Here is a 12,437-nt window from a genome sequence, read left to right on the forward strand (position 1 = left end):
ACTCAATGAAGCTATAAGCTATGCCGTGCAGGGCCACCCAAGACGGACAGGTTATAGCAGAGAGTTCTGACAAAATGTGATCCACTGGAGAAGGAAATGGCAAACCACTCCAGTATCTTTGCCATGAAAACCCCATGGACAGTACTAAAAGGAAAAAAGATATGACGCTGGAAGATGAGCCCCTCAGGTCGGAAGGTGTCCAATATGCTACTGGGGAAGAGCAGAGGGCTAGTACTAGTAGCGCCAGAAAGAATGAAGCGACTGGGCCAAAGCCGAAAGGACGCTCAGCTGTGGATATATCTGGTGGTGAAAGGAAAGTCCAATGCTGTAAAGATTTTTTCTCCATAGGAACCTGGAATGTAAGATCCATGAATCAAGGCAAGCTAGACGTAGTCAAAAAAGAGATGACAAGACTGAACATCGACATCTTAGGAATCAGCGAACTAAAATGGATAGGAATGGGTGAATTTAACTCAGATGACCATCAGGTATACTACTGTGGGCAAGAATCCCTCAGAAGAAATGGAGTAGCCTTCATAGTCAATAAAAGAATAGGAAAAGCAATACTGGGATACAATCCCCAAAATGACAGAATGATCTCAATTCGAATCCAAGGCAAACCATTCAATATCACAGTAGTCCAAATCTATGCCCCAACCACTGGTGCTGAAGAGGATGAAATTGACCGGTTCTATGAAGCCCTACAGCACCTTATAGAATTAACACCAAAAAATGATGTCCTTATCATCATGGGGGATTGGAATGCTAAGGTAGGAAGCCAAAAGATAACCGGAATAACAGGCAAGTTTGGCCTTGGAGTACAAAATGAAGCAGGGCACAGGCTAATAGAATTTTGTCAAGAGAATACGATGGTCATAACAAACACTCTTTTCCAACAACCCAAGAGACGGCTCTACACATGGACATCACCAGACGGTCAACATAGAAATCAGATTGACTATGTGCTCTGCAGCCAAAGATGGAGAAGCTCTATACAGTCAGTAAAAACAAGACCAGGAGCTGACTGTGGCTCAGATCATGAGCTTCTCGTTGCAAAATTTAGGCTTAAATTGAAAAAAGTAGGGAAAAGCACTAGGCCACTCAGGTATGAACTAAATCATATTCCTGATGAATATACAGTAGAGGTGACAAATAGATTTAAGGAACTGGATCTGATAGACAGAGTGCCTGAAGAACTATGGATGGAAGTTCTCAACATTGTACAAGAGGTAGCAACTAAAACCATCCCAAAGAAAAAGAAATGCAAGAAAGCAAAATGGCTGTCTGAGGAAGCTTTGCAAATAGCTGAGGAAAGAAGGGAAGCAAAAGGCAAAGGAGAAAGAGAAAGATACACCCAATTGAATGCAGAATTCCAGAGAATAGCTAGAAGAGATAAGAATGCCTTCTTAAATGAACAGTGCAAAGAAATAGAAGAAAACAACAGAATAGGGAGGACCAGAGATCTCTTCAAGAAAATTGGAGATATGAAGGGAACGTTTCATGCAAAGATGGGCATGATAAAGGACCAAAATGGCAGAGACCTAACAGAGGCAGAAGAGATTAAGAAGAGATGGCAAAACTACACAGAAGAACTATACAAGAATGAGCTTAACATCCCAGATAACCACAATGAGATGGTCACTGACCTCGAACCAGACATCCTAGAATGTGAAGTGAAATGGGCCTTAGAAAATCTGAGCAACAACAAAGCTAGTGGAGGTGACAGTATTCCAGCTGAGCTATTCAAAATCTTAAAAGAAGATGCAGTAAAAGTGCTACACTCAATTTGCCAGCAAATTTGGAAAACTCAACAGTGGCCACAGGATTGGAAAAGGTCAGTTTACATTCCAATTCCAAAGAAAGGCAATGCCAAAGAATGTTCAAACTATCGCACCATTGCACTCATTTCACATGCTAGTAAAGTTATGCTTAAAATCCTACAAGCTAGACTCCAGCAGTATGTGGATCGAGAACTACCAGAAGTACAGGCAGGATTTCGAAGAGGCAGAGGAACTAGAGATCAAATTGCCAACATACGCTGGATCATGGAGAAAGCTAGGGAGTTCCAGAAAAACATCTACTTCTGCTTCATTGACTATGCAAAAGCCTTTGATTGTGTGGATCACAACAAATTGTGGCAAGTTCTTAAAGAGATGGGAGTACCAGACCATCTCATTTGTCTCCTGAGAAACCTATATGCGGGTCAAGAAGCAACAGTGAGAACTGAACACGGAACCACTGATTGGTTCAAAATTGGAAAAGGAGTCCGGCAAGGCTGTATACTGTCGCCCTGCCTATTTAACTTATATGCAGAGCACATCATGAGAAAGGCAGGGCTAGATGAATCAAAAGTTGGAATTAAGATTGCCGGGAGAAATATCAACAACCTAAGATATGCAGATGATACCACTCTAATGGCAGAAAGTGAAGAGGAACTAAAGAGCCTCTTGATGCGGGTGAAGAAGGAGAGTGCAAAAGTTGGCTTGAAACTCAACATTAAGAAAACCAAAATCATGGCATCCGGCCCTCTCAATTCCTGGCAAATAGATGGGGAAGAAATGGAGGTAGTGACAGATTTTATTTTTCTGGGCTCCAAGATCACCTCAGATGGGGACTGCAGCCAAGAAATTAAAAGACGCTTGCTCCTGGGGAGGAAAGCTATGGCAAATCTAGACAGCATTCTAAAAAGCAGAGACATCACCCTGCCAACAAAAGTGCGTATAGTCCAGGCCATGGTTTTCCCAGTTGCAATGTATGGCTGTGAAAGTTGGACCATAAGAAAGGCTGAGCGCAAAAGAATTGAGGCCTTTGAACTATGGTGCTGGAGAAGACTCCTGCGAGTCCCTTGGACTGCAAGGCGTTCAAACCGGTCAGTCCTAGAAGAGATCAACCCCGACTGCTCTTTAGAAGGCCAGATCCTGAAGTTGAAACTCAAGTACTTTGGCCACCTAATGAGAAGGAAGGATTCACTGGAGAAGAGCCTAATGTTGGGAAAGATTGAGGGCAATAGAAGAAGGGGACGACAGAGAATGAGATGGCTGGATGGAGTCACTGAAGCAGTAGGTGTGAATTTAAATGGACTCCAGAAGATGGTAGAGGACAGGAAGACCTGGAGGAACATTGTCCATGGGGTCGCGACGGGTCGGACACGACTTCGCAATTAACAACAACAACAACAGGTTGTTAATAGGGCAATATTGGAAGGAGGAATTTTTGCCTACTTTGCAAGAATGGTTTTTTAAAGTTTCCTACTTAGCGGAAATGGCAAAAATTTCGGCTTTCTTGAAAGATTAATCGCAAGAGAAGTATCTTTCGGTGTGGAAAAGATGGATAAATTTTATACAATATAAGTATGATATAAGAAAATATTATCTAGCTTTTGAATAATTTATATAAATTTAAGATATTATTTAGAAGTGTAATTGTTATTATTCTTTAATTTTTTATTTTTATTATTTCTTTTTTATTTTCTCTTTTGTTTTTCCTCTTTTTGTTTTTTTATATATAATGGAGTTAAAGTATTTTACAATTTGTTTATTGAGTGTAATTATATTTGCTTAAGGTTTGGGTTTAAAACTTTTTTTCTTTTAAGATCTAGTTAAGCCTGTATTCAGCTCTGGGAAGAACAGGGGAGGGTTTTGGAGTGGGTTGGGAGGGATTGGGGAAGGGGTTTTTATTGTAAAATTTAAAAAAAAATTAATAATAATAAAAAAAAATCCCTGACCTTGCAGGCATCAGGAATTTTCTTCCTTGGACACCAAAATGACTCAATTTTTAAAATCTAGAAATAGCACCATTTTTAAGCATGAAATTTAACGTAGAATCCCATTCCAAGGTCCGTTTTTACATTTGGGTCAAAAAAAAATTTTCACCTCCTGAGCGGGAGAATCCCTGACCCCACCATAAAGAATTTCCTTCCCCGGACACCAAAACGTCTCAATTTTTAAAAAATAGAAAAAGCACCATTTTTAAGCATGAAATTTAACCCCAAATCCCATTCTGAGGTCCATTTTTACATTTGGGTCAAAAAAAAAAATTCACCTCCTGAGCACAAAAATCCCTTATCCCAGTGTTTCTCAACCTTGTCCATTTTAAGATATGTGGACTTCAACTCTCAGAATTCCCTAGCCAGCCATGTTGGCTGGGGAATTTTGTGAGTTGAAGTCCATACATCTTAAAATGGCCAAGGTTGAGAAACACTGCCTTACCCCATCATTATTAACAAGAACAATTGCTGGTTTTCCCAATTGTAGGTGATATTTGGGCGACAAAGCCCGGGAATCCAAAGAATACTTTTCTTAATTTAACATCAACTGTCTTAAAGACAGCACCACTTTTTGGCCTTGTTCCTATGGCAGATTAGAACTTGGCTGCTGGTGCAGGGTAATTTGTATTGCCATACTGTGGGCTCAGGAGTGAAGGATGGCACATTAGCATAACCACGAGAGTGAGTCCAATGTTGCCTGTGGATGTTAGGTTATTCTGATTGCTCACCAAGAAAGAAAGCTATTTATCTATAGAGGATTTCTAAGGCGGGGGGTGCATTGTAGTTTTATTCTCACCAAGAATCATATGGCCAAAAGAACCAATGGACTTTTGTTTTGTAAAGTTTGTGACTGTCTCCGGAAGACTTTGTTAGTATGTTTAATTAGTTGTTTTCCTAACCAATTATTGGACTTGTACGGAATTTTTAAAGCAGATGCAAGTAGCTATTGCCTCAATTCATCTTCACAGATGGGATTTGTGTATCTTACATCTGAGGCTCTGATGCAGGTGGTGATAGGACCTATTTAATGGAACATGAGCCTAAGCATTAATGTCACTGAATATAACCCATCATATTGCTTCCTAATAGTAAATGTGATAAATGATGCATATCCGGCAAGTATTTTGGATTTTCCCTGCTCATTTTGAACCAGTGCTGTATGAAAAGAGAAAAGTAATAATACATTTGGCTCAGATAACATGACAATCTGCAGAAAATGAGATAGCAGAAATGGTTTACAGATAGATGCAGAGGAAAGTGAGCCATTCATTATAGAGCTATTATTTCTTAGCTGTGTTTTGCTCACTTTTGAACACATGCACATATCCCAGATACAGGTGTAGGGAGAAATTGAAAAATCAGCTCTTCTTCTTTTTTTCATTTCTATTGCTCTAAATTATTAGGCACGTATAACGTTATTGTTGTTGTTGTTTACATTATTCTTAACAAATATACTCAGAATTCAGTGCAAGATATACATCTTTTCTGTGAGGGGAGTAGCTCTGAAAGTGTTTTAGCCATATTTGTGGCTAGTTACATCTTTTCTGTTTGCGTGAATGATCATCTGGAAGAAACCTTTGCCTATAGAAATGGTGTAAGAAGATTTCTTTCATCAGAATAAGTAATATTTGGAGCCTAGTTGTTCAGCCACAATCCCAAACCCTTGTCTAAACTTCCTTAAATTGTTGGAAGAACATGGATGACCAAGACATGTAATTTCATTTATCAGATAATAGCAGGAACAATCCATGGGTATCTTCCATCTTGAAAACATCTGGGAACAATTCTTTCTGGATAATATCAACAACAGATTTTAGTATTAAACAATTGGTATGACTGTTTTAACTATTCATACAAAGTGCCTGCATATTTTTCAGGAATCCCCCTCCAACGCTGTTCCAACCAGAAAATTGGTCCAGAGGATTCAACCACTTTATTTCTCAGTAAGTAATACCACTTTTTGTGTTGAAAGGCTAATTTTTTAAAGGCATTGTGAACTGATCTGTGGAAAACTTTGGTAATGAACATACATGTAGGGGAATAAAAGCTACTTTTTTCAATTTGTATTACATTTGGGGAAAAAAGTATTGTGACTATTGAAAGGCACAGATCTTAACTATAAATTTATTATTTATATTTATTTGATTGCATGTTTATTTTTTTGGAACATATTATTTATCTCTGACCTTTTATTCAGGAACTCAAGATGATATATAGAATTTCTTCTCCCCCCCCCCATATAGCAACAATCCTATAAGTGGGGGTTGAGCTGAGAGGGATTAACTAGGCCAACATCTCATTTGGGGAGTTTCTGTGAATGAAGGTTTGATTATGTTGGGTTCTTCTGCATCTAAATTCATGATCTTACTATATCACAGTGCCTCTTATCTTCCCACCAAATGGAATCACCCATTCTAATTCTGCTTTGCTAACTTACAACTAAGGAACATAAATCTCTCGAGAAGAATGGTTTAGCAATGATTGGAACTATCACCAATAAAGTTCGCAATTTGCCAACTTCACACAGCACCTTAAAATCTGCTTGCTGCATGCCTGAGTTTCCTTCAGGTGATTCTGGTGGTTCAGGTGATTCTGACTCATTCATGATTGTAGCGACATGGATGAGAGTAACTCTCCAAATACATTTAGTGAGCTTTACATTGGCAGCAGGGATTTGACTCTAACTCATATTTTTTCCACTAGAATGCACTGAATGAACTAGATTGGGGAGAGACATTATCTTATTTTAATTTTTCAATGATGTGAATAAATATTAACCTCCATTGTTAAACATCAAGTAACAGACTGGGTTCATACAAATTATTAGCTGGTTGATTGAACAGGTCATAATGCCCAGTTCACACACAACCATATAAGATAAACCATGGATTGAAAATCATAATGACTGAGTTCATACTCAATCTAAGTTAGAACCAAATGGCTAAGTGGAACAAAACCTATAAGCTTTATGAATCTTAAAAATGTCTGCTGAACAATATAATCAATTTTCATGCTCTTGATTGTTGAAACTGGTCATTTTTTTATTTACAATCTAAAGAAGCATATAAGATACAATCAATTGAGTTGTACACCTTAAAAAAAAACTTAAAGCTCTTATTGAGTGCTATGTATGGGTATGTGTTTATGTTCTGATACTTTTACAGATTAAATTTTTAAAAATGCAAGTACCCTATTCGGTGGTCTAAATCTGATATGCATGGGATTAATTTGTGGGGGGGACGGGAATCCAGAATGTTACCCTGAAGCTTCAAGCTCTCCTCTGGGATCTGGAAAAAGAATTATTTGAAGAATCCTGCTAACAGTGCTGTGATGATCAATCATGGCAGAGCATTTCAGAATTATTCAGACTATTTTAGCATTTAGGTTCTTTGAAGAAAATGTTTATGATAAAACACAACTGTTTAGGTTGTCAATCATTGTTTATAGATGGTTTGGTTTCCACTTAAAATTTCATTTCTTTAAAAAATGCAATAAAAATGAAGTCTACACAGCATTGAACTGTCCAACTATTAGTGATAATTGGCTCATTTATATGCATTAGATACACATTTGTCAGTGTCTGACTTGTGACAGCTTTGCTTTGATAAATTAAAAGCAGTGATTGTAACAAGTCCATTTGCCTCTTACCCATATATTAGGACCTTGCCTGATTTTTCTGTCATACTTTTGATGAGTAGTTGACTTTTCAATAATTCCATTATCTACCTTCTTCTTGAGGCTGAATATCATTTGCATAAGAAGCTTATCTTGAACCAGTGTGTCCAAATGTATGTAGTTACACAGTTACAATTTTTCAGACAAATGTTATTTCTGCCTCTGATTCAAATCAAATGAAATCACCTGCCTTCCCATTCTCACCTCGCTCATCCAAAGTCGCTGTGCAGAGTAGCCAAGTAGCCACTCAAGTTGTTTAAGGAGCTGACACAGTTAGGTTCACATGTGCTTCTCTTGCTTCCTGGCAATAAAAATACAACAGTTACCAATTAAAATACAAATGGATTATAGTCCTTTCATGATTCCCAAGCCTAGTTGCCTAGCTAGTTACAACAGTATAGCAGAGTTTGTAAATGCGCAATAGATATGTCATCTTGAATATTTTAAGACTACATGACATAAATTTAAATAATACTTTAGGAAGTAGGTATGATCCAAGTGATTGTATACCAGAGTAAGTTCCCATTTATAATATTTCAGGTTTTGAAATAGAAATGGTTAGCTTCGTTAATTTACATTTTGAATTTGATCTCATGTTTTGGACAAACATATTCTAGTCAATTCTAGTTAAACTTTACACAATAAAAAGACAGTTAATCAATGAACTGTTTGGAGTGCTTTTCAAACATGCATTTTTTAAAAGTTCAGAACTTATAAAAAGAAGTGGACTTTTCAGTATGTCTTTTCTTTTTTTTTACTGAAATGCCACGTCCTAATTTTCCATCTCCCCCCAAGAGTATAAGAAAGAGAATATGGTACAGAGGCTTCAGGACTGGGGAGATTGTGGCTGAAATCCTATTCAGTCATGGAAATCCATCAAGTGATTTGGGGCTGATTGCTCTATCTCAGTCTAGCCAACCTCACAAGATTATTGTGAGAATAAAAGGGGAGAGAAAAAAGAAGAAAATCATGTATTCTGTCACCAGTTCCTGAATGAAAAGCAGGTTGTAATTGTAATACATAAGTGGAATAATAAATAAATTTTCTTAACAAGGGTGAAATTTTACTATTATTCATGGCTTAGCCACACAGCAACTGCATCTCTTCAGTTTCTATTGGACAAATCTCTCCTCAGCCCAACTTTGATCTGAAACACAAATTCAAAATAACCTAAAAGATATAGACATTTCTAAATCTGTAATAGCATATGAGGTTCAGCAATGTCTTTATATTATCCTGTTATTAACATTTAATTTCTATTTTGCTGGCATTTGAAGTAGGAGGAAATTGCAATGTATATAATACCACCATCTTAAACCAAAGTTTTTTTTATTATAGATACATTAAATGTGTAGATAATAACTTATTAAGTAAACATCTTGTCTCATGATAGTCCTTCAGAAAAATATAAAGCTTTTATTACTAATGTAGTTTTTTATTACTACTGTGATGACTGATAGTAAATTCATATGGCATCTACAATGCACATATTCACTTTTTGGGTCCAAACTATTGTAAAAAATATTATTGTATTTGTTATGTTGGTTGCACAGACATCCAGATATTTAGACTGGATCTGGTATTTTTGTCCACCTATTGAATCCTTCCCAAGAATCTGTGATAGGCTGTTGTATGGAGTTAAAGGCATTGTCGTAGGGCAGGGGTCTTCAAACTTGGCCCTTTTATCGTGCCTGGCTGAGGAATTCTGGGAGTTGAAATCCACAAGTCATAAAAGGGCCAAGTTTGAAGACCCCTGTCGTAGGATGTAAGCTGTTCAAAATAATGCTGCCTTTTGCAATTGGCTGGTGACAATTTTGTCAATGCCAGTGGTGTTCCGGTGGTGCTCCAGATGTTTTGAGATTGCACCCAAAGAGCCTATTATTATTGGTACTATCTTTATTTTCTTTTGCCACAGTTGTTCTATTTCTATTTGAGGGATTTTATATTTTGTGATCTTCTCCAGTACTTTGTCTTTATTCTGCTGTCTCCAGGTACTAGTATACCCATTATCCAGACTCTTTTGGCTTTCTTATCAACGATTGTTAAGTCTGGGGTGTTATATGACAGATGCTTGTTTGTTTGAATTTTAAGGTCCCAGAACACTTTAGTTTCTTCATTTTCTATTATTTTATCAATTTAGTGGTCCTACCAATTCTTGCAGATATTCCAATGCACCATTATTGCTATTTTGTCATGCTGGTATTTGTATCAGTCAGTCTTATTAATATTATAATTATTGTCATAATTGTCTTTTAATTTAATGTTTTGATTTCCTGTCATCCTGTGTGTTATCACAATGTATTCCACAACCAGCAAAATTTTCCTTTCAATATCTGTGTTCATTTCCCATCACCCCAATATTTCATGGGCACATTTTTATTAAATAGGTAATATTTATTATTTCATTTATGTTTAGCTTTCTCTGAAAGATCAAGTCTGTACAGATCACCCTTTTATCCCTACAACTATAGACAGAGTAGGTACGCTGGACTAAGAGATTGTTACTGACCCAAAGTTGCATAGTTGGCTTCATGATTGAACAGTGATATAACACAACATGAGAGCATGAGTGAGGGCACAAAACTTACTCAAGGTGAAGGGAAATTGCCATGTGGCTTAGATTGGCAATCTAAGGCCTAACAGGCATTATGCTACGGACACTGGATAAAGGCATTAAAAATTTGGACCTCTGTTTATGTTCAGCTGTTACTGGCACCTGAAAGCAGCAAAATTTTTACATTTAGGAAAATTGCAAAATTGTTGACTATAAAATCCTGCCTATTTAATAATAATAATAACAACAACAACAACAATCAGAAAAGAGCTGGAAGGGACCTTGAAGGTCATCTAGTCCAGCTCCCTGCTAAAGCAGAAATCCCTATACCATTTCAGACAAGTGGCTGTCCAGTCTCTTCTTAAACACCTCGAGTGATGAAGCACCCACAATGTCTGGAGGCAAGCTGTTCTGCTGGTTAATTGTCCTCACTGTTAGGAAGTTTCTCCTTAATTCCAGGTTGCTTCTCTCCTTGATTAGTTTCCATCCGTTGTTTCTTGTCTTTTCAGTTTCCTTGCTTCTGTTTATTTTTTGGAGATGTCAAGGAGTTAATTAATTTGGATTAACATGTAAAGTTTCTTTTCAAGTTAATATTGTATGCAGGTTGTCCCCTCTCCCCCTTTTTTGCCTGATGCAGATGCATTCATTGTGTAAAAAGCGTATTTAATTCATTTCAAATAGAATTCTTTATTGGCCAAGTGTGTTAATTCTTGTATTTTATTCTTAACTCTGCTTTTTTTTTTTGAAATGTTGACTCTAATCTTAGTATTATTTATTGAGGGATAGCATTCAGGCCAAGTTATTCATCAGAAGTAGCACTGGAGCTAATGGGACAGTTACGATTGCTTACTTAAGTCCCATTAATTTCAGTAGGATTTGGTCTAAATGCTACCTACCTCCAACAGTTTGCTTAGAAAGAAGGGTAATAATTTTAATGCATCACAGTATGTTCCAATAAAGTATTGTTCATATAATTCTGATAATATAATATGGCATTTTACTGAAAAATGTCTTGCCTTATAGGCAGAATATGTTAGAATAAATTCAGAACATAAAATTGTGAGTCAGACATTTATCACAGTAGCACTGCATGTGTTTTAAGAATTATTATTTGTCCATGTAGTAATGTCCACTTAATCAGTTTAGATGTTTTGCTCTGTTGATTCTCTTGTTGCTAGTAATGCCTCTATATATTCCTGGATATTATTTGTGATTTTCTTTAAATTGAATATATGAATTGTGTGCTTATAGGTGTAATCCTTATATGTAATGTAATTACTGTAAAATGGGCACCTGCAGCTGGAGTTAAAAGACAATGGAGAGAAAGTTTATAGTTCCTTGTCTTGGAATAAGAATAATAAACTTTTATACAAAGTGAAGAATTATAGTTACTGGCAGCTATGTGACACAGATTTAATTCCAAGATGTTCCTATGGCATGCAGTATGTGGCTTCAGAGAGGGGAAGGTGTTTCATATTTGCTACAGATTTGTTTACTGTACTTATGATTGTCTCCTTGAAAAAGCTGCACCTTTTTCTGGTCTCACATAGTAGGGGTGCACCCATGAAAATACACATTGAATTCTGGAGGTGTTAAAAAGGTAATAAGTTGGTGCAAGTATCTTTTACTATCCTGTTGTTGCCTTTTTATTGTCTCCTGAAATTAAACACTTCTTTTAAGTGTCACCATTAAACAAAGTGTAGTGCACAGTCCGATGCTATAAGTGAAGCACCTTCCCTGCATAGCCTTAGTATTACTTGAAACACTGCAGGGACAAGATGCAGCTCCTTTGACCAATCCCTATGGGTTGACTGAGGATGTCTAGAACTATGCATTCCTGGGAACTCATTAGGCTGGTTCCCACCTTAAACAATTGTAAGGAGAAATCTACTCTTAGGTTCTGACGTGATGTATTTGAAAGAATAGGATTACTTAAGACCAGGGGTCTTCAAACTTGGCCCTTTTATGACTTGTGGATTTCAACTCCCAGAATTCCTCAGCCAGCATGCCTGGCTAAGGAATTCTGGGAGTCGAACTCCACAAGTCATAAAAGGGCCAAGTTTGAAGACCCCTGTTTAAGACAAATGCTTGCTATATTTAAGCAATGACTTTGCAAAACACATCTGAATATAAACCCAACTTCAGTCACAATTTTTGTTTTCAAATAAAGTACAGTTGCTTCACTCAAGATGAAATTTGGATTCACCAATCAGACATCCATGTAACAACCATGAGATTTGGCTTTTCTCCACTGATGGGTTGAAGCACTCTTCACCTATCCTGTAGAACTAGAGCTGTGGGAAATTTGCTGGAGACAAGATAAAGGAAACGAAAGCAACATCTGGAACAGAGAATAAGAAAAGGTGACCCAGGGCATATTGGTGCTGTGGTGAGCTGCAAGTAGGGAAATGCCCCCTGGATTAAAAAAAATGAGATGTGAGA

The 12,437-nt window shown here is 37.1% G+C and overlaps 1 protein-coding gene across 1 annotated transcript in view; it reads left to right on the forward strand.

The window, feature by feature from the left end:
- The first annotated feature begins 5,647 nt into the window (after positions 1 to 5,647).
- MYO3B (myosin IIIB) overlaps positions 5,648 to 12,437 on the forward strand; it is a 176,315-nt gene continuing 169,525 nt past the window's right edge. The window contains exon 1 of the mRNA XM_039355285.1: positions 5,648 to 5,709. The gene's annotated coding sequence lies outside the window, so the exon portion shown is untranslated. The remainder of the gene's footprint in view (positions 5,710 to 12,437) is intronic.

The sequence above is a fragment of the Crotalus tigris genome, unplaced genomic scaffold (assembly GCF_016545835.1).
Source record: "Crotalus tigris isolate CLP2741 ecotype Arizona unplaced genomic scaffold, ASM1654583v1 scf7180000018652.200882, whole genome shotgun sequence".
Taxonomy (NCBI): domain Eukaryota; kingdom Metazoa; phylum Chordata; class Lepidosauria; order Squamata; family Viperidae; genus Crotalus; species Crotalus tigris.